Below are 19870 nucleotides of genomic sequence, written 5' to 3'. Positions count from 1 at the left end.
ACACACACACACACACATACAGACATATATATATATATTTCTATATGTTTGTATGTATGGTGTGATTTACTGATAGGAATTGTGCGAGACTGTGCTGTTTTGCATCTGCACTGCCTTTGCTCCCAGCGAGGAATCCATGGCAAACATGTGCCATGCAGTAAACCCATATTTATAAATAAATTCATGTTATTTATTTAAACACAATCAGCCATGCTGTAATTATGCCCACTTACTCATTTGCTCAGCACCTCGCCGGTCCCACTGGGCGATGGCAATCCTTAAGCAGCATAATTTTCTCAACCATGGGTGTTTTTTTTTTTTTTTTCCTTTTTCTTTGCCCCCCTATTTTAAACGGTTGCAATTACAAGTCTGCGCTTTAGGACCTGTCATCTCATTTTACAAGGTTAAGGCAAAGACCAGGCATTAGGAAATGTGACCCTCCAACACCCCCCCCGCTGCCACCACCACCACCACCTCAGCTCTGCCTAACGAAACTGATATTTGTTACCTCTTTTTTTTTTTTGTGTTCTTCGCACACCTTGGAAATCAACGCACATCTGACACACAATGCCTTCTTTTGTGTTTGACACAAATTCTGCTTTTGAGTTCAACATGATCACCCATGGTTTCACATGAAATATTTCTTTTGCTGCTTACACAGGTTCTCTCTTTGCGTGCGTGCTTCTTTTGCACATAGGAGAACATTTTGCCATTCATTCTCTCTTAGTCAGCCAGCCTTTTTAACGCTGCTGGCTGGTATGTGGAATTAGTCACTCATTATTCTCATCAGCACTGACACAAACACACATTCACAACAACACGCATGATTTGAAGTGAAGCACTTCCTTGTTTCGATGGCAGAGTTTTGTAGTTTGCTGTCACACATTACTGTGTGTGGAGCGCTCGTTTCCTTGTGCTTATGCAGCAGTTAGAAAAGCAGTAAACTGTGTGGTATGGCTGGAGGATGCTGCGGCGAGACCGTATTGACCTTTGCCCTCTTAATGATGCCCTTGAAATACTATTCTCGGAGATAATTGAGGAAAGGAAAGATTTTTAATTTTTTTTTAAAATATATGCTCCCAGATTTATTTATTTATTTTTTTATCTGTTGTTTTCCTCTCTGTGCCGCTTTCCCTTATTTAAGGAAAAGTCAATACAAAATCTAAAAGAAGGAGGTGCTCGTTTGCAGATGATTAGGAAACCTTTATTACAGCTTAACCTACTGATGCACCTGGACGTGGTTTTTGACTTATGGTGGTCTTCCTACTGTACTGCCTCGGCCCCCTCTTGTCTGCAGCGCGCTGTGTGTCCAGCCATTAGCGCTTTGAAGTCAGCGGTCGCTGTAATATAAATCTATTAGACTTAAAGCTGGCATAAATAATTCACCTGGACATTGATTAGCTGTCTTGCTCCCTAACATGTCATGTAAGGCACTGAATATGACTGCTAGTATCATTAGAATGAGACTTTCTCCTTCATGGCATGAAAGGCTTTGATTCTCGCTGCTTTTACCTTCGCCTTTTCTTTTTCTCCACTCGGTTTTGGTGATGCTGCGATGCTGGTTTTTCCTTTTGCCTCTTTAAAAATTATATAAATGAATACAATTGATTGGAAGTCTTACAGGCTAAATTCTGATGGGTTTAAATGTTTCCCATCAGCTGGCGGTGATTCTGATCTCCCTGGATGTCTTAACTTGCTTCACTTATTTAGTGTTTGCATGACTTAAGGAGGGGAAAAAAAGATTTCTTGCATGTGGCTATTACGATAGTTTGTCTGACCCCTGGGAGTCATAACCAGTGAAGATTTGTTTTTCCTACCACCTAAGCCCAAGGAGGCTCACAATTTAGTATCATTTAGCAATTTGACATGACGCTGTGCCCGGGCTTTAAAAGCCTTCCTGCCCTCGTCTCCTCCTCTCCTTTCCCTGCCGTCTCCCTCCTCCCTAAACCTCACACAAAGGCCTACTGGATCACTCGGTGCAGGTTGAATTGCAGAAGTGGCCTGGCTAGTTCACCCTGGGTTTTCTATCTCCTTTCCCCCTGTTCCCTTTGCTCTCTTCCTTTCTTCCTCACTACCTTTTGTTTCCTGCCAATGCTAACACTAGGCTTTTTAAAAAAAGGCGGCGGGTTAACTCCCGGTGCTGTGGGCTAACATCTACACCTCAACAGGTCTGTGGATGCAGAGGCTGAGGGAGGGAGAATGGGATCTGGGCAGCCAGCTCCCCTGCATCGGGGCTGCTGGGCCGTAAATCCACTGGCTTTATTTACTGCCTCGCGGACTTATGAATGTTAAGATATTTGACGCCACCCCTGGCCCCATAATTCTCCAGGCCTGGAGACTTTTGGCGGAGGTTTTGAGTTTCGACGTATAATTACGAGCAGTTTAAAAAAGAACGAGAAAGTGCACGGGGTGGGGAGCAAAACGGGGGATGAAGACACAACACTGTGCATCCAATACTGTGTTTAGAGTGGGAAGGGAGGAAAATAAGAAAGACGCTCCGAGAACCCGTGATGATTCTACTACAGGGCGGTGAAAAGGCTTTGTGTGGTTGAAACAATAGTTTTCTCCCCTTTTTTTCCTCTTTTGTTTCATTCGTCTAGTCACGCCAGGACTGCTCATGTTGCTGCACATTCACCTATTTTTTTAATAAAAAAAACATAAATCTACTTTGATACGGGGGCCGACTCGGTCTTTTGTCTTTTTTTATTTTATTTTTAAGGAAGAAATAATGGAGGATTTTCTGGTGAGATTATTATAATCAACACGCATAAGTGCACACCACCTCCTTTGTGCTCACGTGCACACATTGCTGTGGCCTGTTATCTGTTATAAATGACACAGACAGTATCTTTCCTAAACATGGCAGCAGCATAAGCATAACAATGGTATATCATATGGATTATGTGTGTTCGGCTGTTGTAAAATGGATTTTATTTTTTTTTGCCGTGACAAGGGGGGAAGATAGTTTAATGCGGATTTAAGGGATAGGGCCCACACCTTATCAAATTGGCTTTACATGTTAATAGGGCCTAATTGGTGTCCGTGGGGGGTTTGGTGGCACGACGTGGCCGCATTTTGTGCCTCAAGCTGCAGAATGCACTCCGAATTTAGTTGGAAGGTTGCGCTCCTTTTGTCTTGCAAATCACTTTTGTTTACAAAGTATGGCGGAAGCGGCTCCCGCTCACTCTCTCACTCACTCTCCCCCATCTCTCTCTTCCTCTTCTGCATCTACTCCCTCTTTTCCTCTCACTCGCTCTCCGCTGCATCTCTCATCCTAGGCAAGGAGAGGGGGGAAAGAAAAAAAGGTCCTTATTTTTCTTCGACTCAATAAACACTCATAAAAAAAAAAGTACAATCTGCTTTGGATTTGAGGAGTTAAGTTAGAGAAAAGGGGGAGGCGGGGGTGGCTGGGAAGCAAAGTTTGGCACCATTAAACTAAAATTGGGGTCTGCTAGACATTAGCGGTGCACAGCACATTCTCAGAGCTTAATTAGTCCGAACTGTAATTGTTCATGGTCTGCCAATAGGAGTAATGCTCAGAAAAAGTGGAGTTGCACTAAATCGGCCCGGGGTTTTTAAAACAATAAATCACTCGCATATTTGTGCCGTGATTCAAATGGAGGCTCGACCTCTCCCATCTCGACATGTGGTAAATTGTAAAGTCAATGAATCGCAGATGTAGGGGTGGGGTGGGGGGATTGGTGATGGTGCTGAGGACTCAGAAAGAGAGCGAGAGAGAGGGAGTACAGTAAGGTTTTGTTAGTGCCTGGTGGATGAATGGAAAAGATTTGTGCAGTAAATATTTACCTTTTTATATATAAAATATAAAAAAAAAAATTCTCCCTGCTAGCGGGGCTTAATTGTCTAATGCTGATGATGTTGGCAGGCTGAGCCGTGCGAGAGCTTACGCGCTCGTCGATCTGTCACTCCGCTTGAAACACCACAGAGGCAGGAGGAAAAAAAAATCAGTCAGTTTGTGGGGTGTGTTTCTAATCAGATTTTAAACTAGTGCGAAGGGAGTAGTGGTTCCCTGGTGGCAGTGTGAGCTGGGTTTGGGTGTAGCAGCTGCAGTAAAGTCTGGTTTGGAGCTGAACCTTTTTTTTTTTTTTAAATTAAATCATCGACGTTATTGCTTTTAATGTAATAACAGCTAATCTGAGGCCTAATTTTGCCTTCGATGCGACATTATGCCTGTTAATCATTATCAATCTGGATATATATATGTATATGTTTATTTTTGCTTTTTATTCTTAAAAGTGAATTAATCCATTTATCCTAGTTTCCGTCAGTGAGCCACCAACACTCTGCTTTTCTGTGTCTGAGCAAAGAAAAAAAAAGGCATTAGTTAGGCAGCTGTGCACTGGGGTCCCTCTTACCCCAGCCCCCTGGTGTAACCCCCTTCCTCTCCCAGTTTACCCCCACCCATCCAGCCCCACCTCTTTCTCCAGTGCATTTCTATAGAGCTGAACACAAAGATACTACTGTACATCTGGAATGAAACTTGTGTCATCTGTTTAAATATATGCTAGCTCCACTCTTGGCCCACAGGGATTAGGGCTCCCTCAAACATGGAAATTAAATTATTGTGTGTGTGTCCATGTAGCCACACTTAAAATCTCTTATCTGTGTATTTTACCTTATTTTAGCTCAATGTACCCCGGTGAACAGCTCATCTTGCACATCCACAGCATTGTGGGCAAGTTCATGCTTAATATCAAAAGCAGTGTGGAGATATATGCTTGGGAAGCCAATATTTTCCCATTTTACTTCTTCCTCTTACAAAAATATTTGCACTGTTGGAATATGTTACCAACAATATACGCCAAGTTCCTTTAAAAAAAAAAAAAAGCAAAGAAAAACAAAAAAACTTTACTGTCTCTTTATGGATTTTAAATTACTGAAGAGCAGCAGGGTACAAATGCAGGTGTTCCTAGGATGGAATGAACTTCTGAACTTATATGGAAGTGGCGATAAGATAATTAAAAGTGGTTGCTGGAAATTTTCTTAGCAGTGTTACTTTGCTGCATCCAGCAAAAGAAGATAAGGTTAAATGACTATTGATCGCATATTTTTAGATATGAAGGTTATGGGTAGGGCTAGGATTAGCTGCTTTCAAGAGATGATTACCTGGAATTGGTATTTTTATTTTTTTCTATTTTTTAAAAGCGTCGTAATTACAAAAAAACACTGGAAATGTCACTTTTTAACAAGGCGGTGGATGCTGTGTATGTGCATCTAAGAAGGAAGCCACAGATTGTTTGTCATATTCCTTTTCCTCTAAGTTCATTCATAATGGGACCAGAGTGCTCCAGTAGTCAAATGAGTTCACCAGTAGCTGAGTGGGAGGGGAGGGGGGGGGCTCAGAGAAAAGCGGGAAATGTGTGTTAGGCCTCTGCCTGTGTGTGTGTGTGTGTGAGTGAATTGGGACGGTGGGGGGGCCTGGGGGTCGACCGCACAAAAGCTGTCTGAATAGAGCGCATAATTGCTGTTAATGCCAGGGCAATGAGAGCAGCGACAGTTCCTGGCTAGATGTCCAAACAATAGTGCCCCTCGGCTTCACATTTATCTTCCCGTTTGGAGGAATGAAAAAGAAAAGGGGGGGGAAAGAGAGGAACACAGATTGGAACAGGAGAGTTTCAGTTTTCATTCACGCCTGACGAACAGGCATGTGTTCATGTGCGTGGTTCGCGTCTCTGAATAAACCCCCCTCCCGCCCCGCCGCCCTATCTCTCGGCCCAACCTCCACTCCACGTTTTCCCTTCGTGCTTCCCATTCTCGTCGTCATCAGAAAATATTTGCCTTAAAAGCTCTGGGTGAGAAGGCCGCCGTGACGCTGGGAGGAATTCTGGTTGCTGTCGACCTTCTGTTTGGATTGCGGCATGTGTTTGGGAGGGGTCAAAGTGCACTGGCGCTGACATGCTTTTCGTTGACGAAGGAGCTTCCCCTCTCACCCCCTTTTTCTTTCTGATGGGGAGTGCTTGAGTATCCATTGGAGGTTGTTTTTTTTTTTTTAGTAATTCCAGCTTGTGTGTGTGTGAATGCAGGGAGGAGGTGCCAAACTGCCATCACAGCTCCTAATGATCACGTTGGGCTAGATAATGACTAGCCGTGCCAGTGTGCAGTGAACACCTGTGGTACACCAGCCTTTTATGGATGTGGTACAATGTCCTGGAATGTACCACAGAAGAAGAATTTCATTCATTCATTCCAGTATCTGTTTTAAAAATACTTTCCTCACTTTTCCCTCACAAAAGTGGTGGCAGTGTGATTTAAATATTCACATCTAGATATTAAACATTAATTATACAAAAGTCTTTGTCCGGTGTTCATCCAGCCACGCGCAATATATTATGCAGATGGTTGTTTTTCTACCCAGTTTGTATCTGCAGCCTTAATGTAGTCAAGGGAATTTCAGTATGCAGATAATCTGTTCAAAATGGCTCAGATGGGAAGGAGGCCCTTGTGTGTGCTAAACACATAATAGAGGAGTTTAAGGTGATAAAAGTCCAGTCAATGTATTTTTAATCTACTAATTAAACTTTTAATTGTAGCGGGATAAGCTCCAAGGAGCGTGTGTGTGATTATGTGTGTGTGTGTGTGTTTTGGAAGCGAAGCCGGTCCGCTAATGAGGTGATCGTCTGCTTGTTTTGTCGTCAGGAGGTGGTGGATTCATAACTCCCCGCAAAAGGTGAGGGAGGGTTTAAAAGTGCGAGCGAAATAAATGCATCTACTAATCTGCGGATTATGGCGGGATTTGTGTAAAAAAAAAAAAAAATGTTGGCAAGATTATTTTAAAATGCACAAGGCTAATAAAATGTAACCTCCATACTCTGCGATGTGGTGCAACTTTAGGGTCTTTTTCTTTTTCTTTTTTTTTTTTAGCTAGTTGATGAAGCAATTCCAGTGGAAAACAGATTAAGAGTAAATTCCCATGTTAGCTCTTTAACCAGCTGTTAGAAACCTATTTACACACAATAATAATACGCCTCTTTTAAAGAGACAGCTGTCGGCTTGCGTACAGCACTAGATAACATTTCATGAGAACAGCTTGTCACATCCACACATGGCCTGCACATGGGCACTGAATTGCCAGTCATTGTGCAGGTGATGATATTTGGAAGTGCATATATATATATATATACATATAAACTTCTGCTTTTGCAAAAATTAATTACATCTTTGACCAATTTTTAAATAATAAGATGGATTTTTAATTTTTATATGGCATAGCATATTTTTTTCCCCATTATTTTCTTAATGGCTTCAGCTTTTAAAAAATAAATCCCCCCTCCACTCCCTTCCCTGGCATTCTCAGTATTATGTATTCATCCGGGCTCCAGTGAGAGGCCAGTGTGTCACCAGTGTTCAGGGTCAATTCCAAAAGTGCACAAATTGACTGGTGGAAGTGAATTGTCAATTGTCTTTCTCCCTCGAGGGGTCAGAGTGAATGGAGAGGCTTGTTTGGACAACTGTCCCGAGGTGAGATGTGTGGCCCTCTCTGTCCAGCCAGAGGGGATGGACTGATGAACGGACAAGAGAGCGGGGAAACGAATGAACAGCAGATAGGCAAGACGACGCTGTGGAGGTAGAAAACAATGCAGTCTCGTCCCCCTGAAATCACAGTTTTGATTGAGCGGATTTGGTTGGCAACTCTTGATGGTATCCAGTGGAGGCACTGACACAATAGGGAAGTAATTATCACAGTCTTCCTATAATAAAACCAACACTGAATGACGCCTGGTCTCTGTGTTAAATATTAAATCTATTCCCATAACTTAAATGTACATAGTTCTGCACGGATACTGAAAATCAGGTTATTCCAAAAGTTTATTTTTTAATTTTGATCCCAGTAAAACTCAACTAAAGTCCACAATTCATTGATGGATCAACACGTAAGGCAAGATATGTCTCTAACTATTTGGATAGTCATATGTATGACTTTTGCATGCTCTACTGTGTGGGTTAAATTGTTCCGCTAAAGCGGATCTTTACTGTGCGATTATTTCGAGAACTATTCATTTTATTCTTAGATGGAACCTAGTTTTAGTTTACTGTCCATTGGCATGCAAACCAAAGGTTCATTTTATAGATTAACTTTGAACCTGAAACCACCAGTTCAGCCATAATGAAAGTTGAGATTAGAGGCAGGCATTACTAAGCAGGTTTGGCCTTTGTGTCATGTGATGCACGTCACAGTGTACTTTAGAACCAGGAGGTGTTTTATCTTCACTTTACTGCCTCCTCTATCTTTATTGGCAGCCACACTTTGCATATTTCGTGTACCAATAAAGATAAATTTCCTGCTTTATCATTACAGATGGCGTCAAATGGTTAAGGTCTGGCTCGGCGATGTTATGATTTTAGCTCTCAGGGTGGTCAGCTAGGACTACAGCATTCAGCAGCATGGGGAGCATTTCTGGAAGATGCAACCTGTTTTGCATGTTGTATAAAAGCCCTTTGTCTGTTGTGGATGACCCTTGCTGTTGTAAGGCCTGTATCTGTCTCTGCTCAGGCAGGCAGGCAGGCCTGCAGTGAGGATGCAGCAGCTGGCCTGGGCCCAGGCACAGGAATGCTGTGTGTGCTGTTTAAACACTGGCTTGTCTCAGTGCAGGCCTAGAGGACTGGAGGGAAGGAAGTTGCAGCATGTTTACATAGCTGAATTGTTCGTTGCCCCCCCCCCCCCCCCAATGGCTGATACACTTCTGTTCAAACATCCACAAGTGTGGAGATGACCCCCGTTGATGTCGGTGTTCACAGCTCTGCCTTAACACTTACTTCTTTCTCTCTGAATGTGTGTGTGTGTGTGTGTGTGTGTGAACACTGAACACTCATAGCCAGTACTTTCTTCCCTGCTGTGGGTGTTTGCTGTTTTAACCTGGAGGCTTGGATAATAGATAAAAAGTGTTATAAGGGAGCATTTATCACACTGAGAATGGCAACAAGAAGAGATATTCAGACAGATGAAGCGATAGAGGGGAACCTCATTGCTTCAACCAAGGTCCTATCCAAGCAGGGAGCCAGCCATTGACATACGGTGGAATTGTCATCTAATTGTTGTTTGAATTACCTGTTATGATCCAATGACAAATCTCTCACACTCTTGCCATCAGAGCGGAAAATGCATCCGGGGATTGGCATGATCTTTGTGAGTGTGTAAACCTGGCTTCAACAAGATGGATAAATGCAATTACTGGACAGACCTGGAGAGGAGAAAATCCATTTAAAGCCCGTAAAGCTAAGCAGGGGCCGTGCTTAATTCATTTGGCCAATTTACGGGTGATGTACGAGTGTCAGGGCACATTAGTCAGGCGGGGGGAGAGGTGAGTGTATGCTGGCTCAATGGGTTGGGTGTATTTTCTTTCTTTTTTGGGGAGGGGGGGCTTTTTGGTAGCAGAGTCTCCTTGAGACCGGGTTCCATGCTTTCCTCCAGACAAAGCCAGTGGAGCCTGGACATGGAAATGACAAAAAGATGCACTGAGTGGGAGGGAAGCGGGATTGCTTTGCAAATGAGGTGGGGAAATGTTGCTTTGGTCTGCTGGGCAGCAGAGTGAGTACCGGCATGCTTTGCCATACCAAGAGCTCAATCAGGTGCTGTCAGCAACCCTCGCGTCCTACAAGTTAAACGACTGATTTTTATATAGAAGTGTAAACGCTTGTGACCAGTGTTGTTGCCTAGTTTCTGTTTTTTTTTTAGTTTATTAATAGTGCCTTTGCAAACACTTTCGCAAACACTTTAATTTTAGTTAAAGATAATGAAGGAAGAGCAGACTAAAGCGTTAGAGGGCTCTGTTCATTTTGATCCCTGCTGACTTTGAAACTCTCTCTCAACTCTTTACTTTCAAAATGAGTTATAATTACATTGTTTATCTAGACTGCAACCGGTTCACCTGAGAAATCTTTGCTTTTGGCCTGTGCAGTGTTTGCCTCAGCCGCTGGCAGTCTCATCCGTGTTACTGTTATTATTTTATCCTGGAGGCACTTTAGTCTCCCAGTGCTTACATTTTTATTTCGTCTGTGCTTCTTGCGCCGCGTAGACCGACTTCTGTTTATCAACTCTTCCAGTGCATTGACATTAGACGTCTTTACTCTGCTTAGTCTGTTACGCAGCCATTGTCTTGGTGGAGCAAAACCACTCAACGGTTACACAAGCTGAGTGGTATGCAAAAACAGTGGTTAGAGCCTCGCCGGGCGGGTGAGAGGCGTTGAGGGAAGCTTTGGTTTACGGCTTCAAGCCGCAGCCTGAATCAGGGCAGGGTTAGCTATCAGACAGAGAGACATGTGAGGCTAAGACCTCTCTCACTATGATGCAGATGCTTTTTAAGTGGTTGGGATCACACTTAAGTGCCTCTTGGGTTAGTAGATTTGGATTGCCAGAGTGTATGTGTGTGCACTCGGTGTCAGGGAAAGTGTGCGTTAGCATATGTCACCTGACTGCCAGGCAGCCGGCCTCGGGAAACCAGAGTTAGTGTGAATGCCGGGGCTTGTCAAAGACAGGTGCCACCACTGCGGCCCATGCCTGCCACACAGCAGCTGGGAAAAGACTGCAAGGCCCACGGTCAAGTGTGGGCCATTGGGAGATCGCATCAGGCTAGAATTCCAGATCAGTGGGGGGTGAAATGGGCATGCCTCCCTGCAGTACTGTGGCTTCAAGGGTGATGTATGCATGGTGCATAGGCTTCTCTGTTCACTTTCTGCAGCTAACACTGTTTAAAGTAATTAAATAATTTGTAGGTCAACTTTCCACTTCCTTCAAACATGTCTGTTGCATTGCTCTTGATGATAATCTAACACCGAAAGACATGCAGTGGGTATTTGGGGTATAAATTTTGAGTTGCACATACTGGCTACCATCATGTCCCCTGCTCCTCAGCCCCTTCTGTAAATGTCTCTCGACTTCCTATAGCAATGTGAGGATTGGTGTAGTGTTGTGGCACAGTGGTGCAGCTTCTTTCCCGAGCACGGCAACTGGAAGCCTCCCCCCGTCGTCTCGGGGTATCGTGGGGTTGTGGATGTGCCTGGGAGTCATCACTGTAAGTCCTCTGAGCCTTCTGGGGGAAGTTTCACGGACCCTTTCTTCTCATTTTCTGCACTTGCTTTTGGGATGACTTTGAGTCCTGAAAACTCAAAATCCTGTGCTGTAAATATGCAGATGTAGTCATCGTTTTTCCCTGATCCGCCTGCTCGCTTCTTCCCAGATGCCTGCCTCCCCCGTCCTCATGGGAGAACAACTGCTGGTTGCCATCTATAGGCCAGTGGAATTCCTCACCCTGACTCAAGAATAATAATATAAAAAAAACGTGGAAGTTTTCTATATGCTCCTGCAGATCATTTTACAGCAGTGCCTCTCAACACAACTGTTCCTAGTTAGTGGAAACTTCCAGACTTATTACAGTCACCAACAGGGCAAATTTCTTCACTACCAGTGCTTGTACGTTTAATGCTACATGGCTTGGGGTGACGTTATTTAAGCCAATGAGCCAGTCTGTCCTTGTATGATATGTTAAATTTAGAATTAAATGCTCAGCTGTAAATTATGTAGTCTCCTGGCATGAGACAAATAGTTTTGGTTTAATCTGACACCCACAGGCGTAAGCGGGAGTTACCCCAACTAGGCTGGAGAATTTATGATCATGCCGGCCAGAAGCCATACCTTTTTTTGGCCCAGAACCAAAGTTTGGCAACCGAGTTTACATCAGTGGTTGCCATTGCACATTCAGAAATGATCTCAGTGAAAGCATTTTATGCATGACATTAATGAGGCCAGTCAGCACAGTTAATTTGCTGTTATTTAGCTCTGCGGTCGTGTTAAATCATAAACAGGCTGAGAGAGGCCTCACTGCTAACAGTAAGTGTTGAATAAGGGGTAAAACTCAGACCTGAACTTGAGGGGAATCTTGATTCTTGGCTAGGTAGTTCAGTTATTGGAGCTTCCTGGCCAGAAATTGAGATTCTGCGGTTTCAGACGCTGGGAAAGTTAACCTCTAATTGTTCGCAGAAGCTATTGGCAGGAGGAGCTAAGTGATGATGAGTGAGGCATCGACGGGGAACACGGGTTGGATGCTGAGATGAGACAGCTCACACTTGCCGGTCAGGGGTTTTGTTTTTTTTTTTCATTAGGAAAGAACTTGAGCCCAATGGGATTCTCCCCAATGACAAAATGGTAGTCCTAAAGGGGGAAAGAAATGAAGAAAACCCAGCTCTTTCTTTCTTGGCTCTGTTTTAAGAGACAGACACTTTGTTCACGTTTTAAATTGGCCTTGTCATGCGGTTTCCTCCACTGGGCTGCTGGGAGCTGACTGTTTCCACATAGGCCAATGTTCTGTACCAGTTTTGGTTTCGAGAAAAATAAGCGTCTGTTTTTTGTGGCACTGATCGCTGTCGTATTAAACTTGGGTTTTTTGTTGCTTTTTCCCCTCCCCAAAAGCTAACACAGCCGTGCTTGTATTCTTCACGCCTTATATATTTTTTTTAGTATTATTATTATTATCTCAGTTGCAGTTGCTTAACAAGAGGCACATCAGCCTCTGTCCTAACACGGCCACGACCCTGTAACCTCACCCCCGACCCCTCTTCCCGCTTGTACTACAAATCTACTTTTTGTAGTGTTTTTCTGCGTGCCACATTTTCGCAAATAACATCAGTAATCATTCAATTGGGCATAAAGTAATTGAGAGGCGGCCTGCTTGCCATCTGTCTGGTGAGATTACTACTTTCTGTGTAATTAAACGTGTGACCTTGCGGCCATAGAGGGAGGTGCCAGCGGGCGAGCCACTGCCAAAGAGCCAGGCTGTCTTATTTGAAGTCAGAGGGAAGCTGTTGGTGAGGGTGGGAGGGAGAGAGAGTTGTGCGGTTTTAAAAGTTTAGCCCAGCTGCTAAAGATAGCACAGGTTGATGTGAGTTGAGCTTAAGCGGCAGCCTTTACATGGCTGCGTCCTGCGTGTGTCGAAGCCCAAGCCTCAGTCAATTTTGCAATTCTACAGGAGCCTTGTTGAAGTCAGCATGATCCCTGTGTGCATACAGTGTAACCAGGAGAGGATAGAAAAGCAGGGGTCAGAAAAGTGTGTGTGTATGTGTGTTTCTGTGTGTGCTTGTGGGGTCAGGATGGGCTGAATAGAGACTGCTGTTTTAACTCTGATTTTATGTGTGGTTTTGTTTGGACTCCTGAGGTTTGGTTTCCTTTGGACAGTGTCCAGAGACTACAAGGCCTGCTTCTCCTCAGCTTTCTTGTGAGGCCGACGTGAAGAGCCCTGCAAAGCCCTGTGATTGGATTTCAGCGCTGATCTGGTTGATTTGCGTTGTAAACAGGACATTAAAGACAGGGGAGATGGCGAACTAATGAGTCTTTGTGTCAGTGTGCATACTGCAAAAGGGTGCTTGTGTGGTTTTATCCTCTGCATCCTGCATCGCGGTGTCACACGCCCAGTTAAGAAGAGGAACTAAAACTCCTGTAGATCCCTGATGACATTCAGTATACTCATAGACATATACATAAACACCAAATGCGCAACTGAAAGAGACATCGGCATGGTTTAGTCAGTGTGGGCTGGATGGTGTCTTGCAATACTTCCGCTCAGATCTGGAAAAAAGAAAAAGTCTCTCTTGTTCCCCCAAACAAAAATAACCGTTTTAATTACTATGGTTGTGCTATGGTGCAGCCACAGCATGGCTGGTGGGACCCAGCTGAGGTGGCACTTGCCACTGGGGATGGGGACAAGGTCTGGGCCGGCCTCCAGGGAAATTACAGGGTGGTGTGGAGGATGGGGGGGAACTGTATCCGTCCTCCAGTCCCTGCTGTCAACCCAGAGAGCTCCTGTTTGCAGCTAAGCGAGGCTCTCTCCGTTTCATCTTCACCCTCTGGAGATAATTGGAGTTGTACTGTGTGTAAACATGTTTTTGGTTTCAAAGATACGTTTCAGTCTGAAGACCTGTATATCTGCCCGGCATGCAGGGGGGAGTTAAAAAAATCAGTTTTTAATTTTTTTTCTAAAAAAAAGAGCAGCATTTTTAAACTGAACTCGATTCTTATTTTCTGTTTCTTACATTCTTCTTCTTCTGTTTTCTCCCTAACCTCTTCAGCCATCTCCCTTTTCTCTTTTTCCACTACCCCTCCCCTCCCCTCTCTCAGTATGTGCTCTGATTACCTCTCCAAACTGGCAATAAGTTGATTGCTTTACAGAGATGATGTAAGCCTCTGCCCTAGGGTACATCAGGTTGGATTTCTCCCGCTTTATCTTGTAAAGCCTAAATTAACAGCTGGTTTGGTTGGAGTTCTCCTGGATCTGACTAAAGGATTAGGCTTGGTTCTCATGCGAGTCAATCCGGTTTGATTTATTGCAGGTCTATCAAAAAAGATCAATGGGAGTCCTTTTGAAAGTAAATCCTTAATCGCTCTTTGCACTTACGTGTCATCATTGTGAATTTTTTCCCTCCCCTCTGTTTCTTGCTCCCTTCTTTCTCACTCCCTAATTCTTATTCTTTCCTTACACCACTGCCTGTCTGTTTTTATTTTTTTATCTCCTCCTATACCCCACCCAACCCAATCTGCGGTAGCGTTTTGCACTTGTCGATGGTATCATGGTGAATTGCTGGATAGATTTTCTCTCTGTTCTCATTAGTTTTCCATCGGGGCAAATGCTCGCTTTTAAAGCCTCAGGTTGCGATTGCGAATGAAATATAGCCAGTATAGCTTGGTCTTAACCCAAACTTGCCCCAAGTTTTTTTCTGTATAAGACCCATCAGTCACCTTTGGCCATAAGTAACAAGGATGCTGAAGAAATCAGTGTTTGGTTCTCATATTCTCTTACCCATCTGGGGTTAAATTGGCCATAGATATAAAAGTGAATGACAGGTGATTTGGAAATTAAAGCTCAGTCGGACTATTAATCCCATTTGCATGTTATGGCTGCTGTTTGCATTTGGCACTTTTATTATATCTGACATTGCTGCCTGGTTCCAACTAATCATCAATGCTTTTGGCTCATTAGTATCCAGGAACTGAAGATCAGAAACGCTTGAGATGTTTTTAACTCAAATAATGACGTATCATCCTTCACTTCCCCTTTGGATCTCTCCTGTCTCATGCTAGCGTTGAAACATTTGCTAAACTGAATGAATTAACTCAATCCTAGCTCTAATTATGGAGCACTGAATGCATTTTTCCTGCATATTCACATACGTCTGTGCTCACAAAATGATATGCGAGTCGAACAACACCCTGCAGCATGCGGCGTATTTTCTTCCACACTTACGTAAATGGACATGGCAGCTTCTGCTATTTTTCCGCCCAATCTCTCTCCTTCACTTTCCCTTATTTCCTCATTAACAGGGCTCGTTATGTATTATATATCATCCTCCTCCTCTTCCGCTAGGCTAATTTTCCCCTGCTCCGCCTCCATCGATGCCTTGGCTCTCTAGGAATCTGTATCTTGAAGGATGCAACCAGTATCACTGACAGGAAGACTAGATGGATTGGCAGACCCCTTTGATGGTGCTAGTGATATGTAGGCCTTCTCCTGGCCAACATTCACATTTATCTTGAGGATTTTCCATGTCTTTAAATACTTTTTTGCTCTGACGTATGACTGATGTGATCAGTGTCAAATTCAGGTGTATCTGCTTGGCATGCTCTGTGGCCTGGTTGGCTGTCAGACCTGGGTATGGAGGTGTGGGAGGGGCTCTAAATAAGGGAAGGGGGTGGGGGTGGAGGTGGGTGGGTGGGGGGAGTTGGGTGAGATCGACGGGATACGTGGGAAGGAAGGGCTTGCTGTCAGCCAGCTGGACCTCTTAATCCTACAGCCTTGGGGAAAGGGTGTGTGTGAATGTGTGTGTGTGTGAGTGAGTGCGTGTGTATTGTGTTTGTCTCGTAGAGATTTGTCAATTTTAGCACACCTCTGCTCGACTCTTTGGCCCAGCTGAGCCCACAATCGCGCGTGCGTGCGTGCGCGTGTTTGGTAGTGTGTTGTGTGAGTGTCTCTGCTCCAGTGAGACACAACCAGGATTTCATGCACGCTGTGTTTACTGTAGTCTTCGCTTTAACAGCACACTGTATATTTATGTCAAGACGACACAGTCTCTCACCCCCTTGATGTTGGAGAGGAGCTGGTGGTTGGTGCAGGGTGGAAGTGTCTGTCTGTGTTTGTGCGCGTACACGCATGTGTGTGTTGAGGGTAATTTTTGTACCGTGTTGCTGGTTGAGGAGGAACCCGTGGATGGGGGTGGGGGGGCAGGACACTGCCAGCGCCACTCACTCCAAGCCTTTATCCCCAGCCCTGCGAGCGTGAAGCATCTCTAAAACTTGTGCAAGCTCCATCCCGCTCTACGTCATTTTGTAGCTCGCTGTCTGATTGCGTCACCCCCTTGTCATTCATTAGACACAAAACGCGCTATTTAACCAAATTCCATGCAAGCTTCCTCTTTCCCGAGCACCCTCTCCTGCTCTCTCTGCCCCACTCTCTCTCTCTCTTTTGGCGTAGACTTTTGCATATATAACAGGCTGGCAGGCTAAGAGCTTGGGACTTCCCCACGCCACACTCCAAGCCTTTGATCCTTTGCTTTGGAGGTAACATCAAAAGGAGAGGCATAGAAAGGCAGCTACTACTGTGAAGTTCAATGTTCAACTTGATGGCTTGGCTGAGGGCTTTTTTTTCCCTCTCTCCTCCTCCTCCTCCCCTCCCGCTTCACCTCCCTCCTCCCATCGCTCCCTCGATCCCTTCGCTGTATCCCTCAGCTGACAAAAACACACAGTTTGTAGCCAAGGGTTTTTTTAATTTATTTATTTATTTATTTATTTATTTTATTTTAGTGCCTCTGACCTCACCTCCATAGAATGAGAATCTGACATAAAACAAGATCTCAACCCTATAAAGAAAACAAAAAAACTCAGCTGTAGAGAGGGTGTACACAAACATTCAGATGTTTCCTTTTTGACGCCGAGGTAAAAGGCGCTTTTCCAGCGCCAGGCCCTTCTTTTTCCTCTCAGTTTCTCCCACTGTCTGTGTGGGTAACATGCAGCAGCAGCATCCCTGTATTGCACCTTGTTGCGTCAATGCCGAGCTGGGCTCTTTGCTGCTAGGTTAAGCAGCAGGATGAGGGCAACATAGCGTATTGTTTTCTGCACACCCTCTTTTGAATGGATGCATCCTTAAGCTTGATTTAGGGTCAGTGCGAACTGCCTTTGGATAGCTTTGAAAACCACTCCCCTGCAACTTATAAACATTGGACAGTGGTTGTCAAAGTTGCTTGCTCTCAGGACATGGGAGAACAGCCGGGCATTTTGCTTATTTTTTTCGTCTTACAGCTGTTTCTTTTTGCCCTGCCTTTGCATGTGTCTGCCAGGGATGACTTTAAACACATTTGATTTCCAACAGCACGCCTTGAAAACTTGTTCTGAGAGGTTATAACCTGACCCTTATGCTCTACCTCACTTTTTCTTTCTGATTTGCAGAAAAAGAGAGTGCCAGAATAAGCTCAGAGGAGGAGAAAGACCTGTTTTCTGCTTCTTTGTTTTGGTTGTTTTGTTTTTTCCATCTTCTCCTTTGCAGCGTTGACATGTGAAGCTTGCAATCAGCCGTTCACGGAAAAAAACAAACGATTTTCATAATGAACGTCTTAACCGAGTTTCTTATGCAAACTCTGTAAATTAAGGAAGAATCAGACGAGGCCGTGGCCTTCCAGGTCAAAAGCGGGCTTTTGCTGTGCTATTTGCAACTGTATTTAAATGACACAGACTTGATAAAGGCGATCTAGAAAGCTGAGATGCTTCACTAAATGCTTTTTCGTCCTTTATGAGCTTCGTTGTCTGACTGTGCCAATTAGCAAAGGCGTGTGGCCTGCTTTCCCTCTCCTCTTTTTCTCTTTTTCCCCCCTGTGCTCCATCTCTCTTTCTAGATAGATGCTTTCTCTATCATGCTCCTGCACACACACACCAAGCACACATTTGGTGTATCATTAGCTTAGTGTGCGGGGAGGCGTGCGAGCCTGGGCTCTCTCCTGCCTTATCTCCATGTCAATCACAGCGTGTGTGTGAACATCAGTTGTAATGATCTCCATCCAGCCTGTCGGTGCGTGTTAGCGCCTGGCTTCCCTCGCCCCCGGAGCAAGCCGTTCCCTAGCTAATAGATGCAAAATTAAGCTGATCAATAGATGGCCTCAGCTCATTATTGACACGTTATCGTGGTGTGGGATTTTTGTGTTTGTGTGTGAGAGTGTGTGTCCAGAGGTTTATATACAGTCAGAGATGCAAGACAGGATGAGCCCACCCCCAAAAAATTTAAAGTTAGCTTTCTTCTCCAAATGGCTCAGACCACTTTATCTCAGGCCTGCAATGATATTGCATTAAGCTAATTTATTCTTACTCTGTTTTATGCATTTTTTGGATGCTAAAGCCTCTACTCAAAGCGTAATCATCGGCTCAGTGGTAGGAAATGAGATGGAGACTTTGCAAAGCGCCATATTAAAGATTCATCAATAATTGGCATGTGTGCTGCTGTTTGTGTTGCGGGGGAGGAAGGTGGAGGGGGCTCTTATGGACAGATCAGCACGTGATTGAGCTAAGTGGTAATTAACCATGAGAGAGGTGTGTATGTTTTGGTGTGTATGTGCACATCCTAGAAGATGTATGCGCTGTTGCGTGTCAGCGAAGGTGGGAATGCTGAGGGTAAGGTTGGCTGACAGAGTTGATTTGGAGGTGAGCGTTTGGGGCCATGTGGTCAGGTCATTGAGGGATGGGGTGTACGGAGGTGGCGAGGGGTGTGTGTGACACTAGCCCTAGTCACACAACCGCCTCCCCTGACCCTCTTCAAGTCTTATTGTCTCGGAAGCATCCCCCATTTTAATGAGCTCCAATAACCAAGTCCTTATTACTTATTTATTCATTAAGCCACCGTGGCAAAGCGGCAGTACCCCACTGTGTGTGCGTGCATGTAATTGCTCGTGTGCATTTTTTTCCTTCCCTGTCTTCCGTGCACAATATCATAGTAAATACCATGTTTCAATGGCAATAATAAGTTTGATTAAAGCTAATTGAACCTAAAATAGATTAGATGAAAGCTAATGATTTTCCCCGCTTGTTTGGGTTACGAATCTATAACCTGAAACCATATTTGAGATTTGAGTTGAAACCTTAAAATCCTGGGCTTTAGCTCTGCTGAGGGAGTATGTCTCATGAATATGGAGGCTGAACCGCTTCAAGGTGCGCAAGTGTGAAAGAGACATGAAACAGACTAAATGTTTGTTAGTTTCAGATGATTCTTTTGTGAGGATTAATTGCCTGTTGGTATGTGCGTGTGATGCCTTCAACATAATGCTTTGTGATTGATGAACGCGCGTAGGTGGAATTGTGTGATAGCGTGTAGTGTTTTCAGAATATCGGAAGTCTTTGTGAAGCCTGAGAGTGTACACACTCTCTCCCTCTGAGGCATGTTTCATAGCTTCCCTATATCCAGTCTGCCGTTTAACTAATTCATAGTGAACTCTCGAAGAACAAAACCAGACACCCAACATCAAGGGCAGCGTTCAGCTCTCCTCCAGCACAATACCAAATACAGCATTCTCCAGCAGAACGTGGGCGCTGCAATCAGCTTACTTTTCTCCCGTAGCAGAGCTCAGCTGCTGTTCACCTTTTTAACTCTCCCCTCTGCAACCTTAAGCCTGCTTCCTGCAAAGGTAACATATGAGTTGCCCAACCTCTTCTTCTCCTAGCTCCTGCCCTGGCCTTGCGTAAGGGGCTCAGACACACCCAGGCCTGCAGACATGCCCCTTCACCTCAAGCAGCTTCTCAGTAGGTCAGCGTGTATGAGACTTCAACTGGCAAGGCCCTCATTGTTTTGTCGGACCATTGGCCCCTTCTGCCACTGATCTTCAAGGGTCTTCA

The 19870-nt window shown here is 44.5% G+C and overlaps 1 protein-coding gene across 27 annotated transcripts in view; it reads left to right on the top strand.

Annotated features, from left to right (window-relative positions):
- tcf7l2 (transcription factor 7 like 2) overlaps positions 1-19870 on the top strand; it is an 87627-nt gene that overhangs the window by 2176 nt on the left and 65581 nt on the right. The window lies entirely within an intron of this gene.

Source organism: Haplochromis burtoni, unplaced genomic scaffold (genome assembly GCF_018398535.1).
Source record: "Haplochromis burtoni strain Fernald_Lab_line unplaced genomic scaffold, NCSU_Asbu1 Contig_37, whole genome shotgun sequence".
NCBI lineage: Eukaryota > Metazoa > Chordata > Actinopteri > Cichliformes > Cichlidae > Haplochromis > Haplochromis burtoni.
This window is presented reverse-complemented; position numbering and strand designations above follow the sequence as displayed.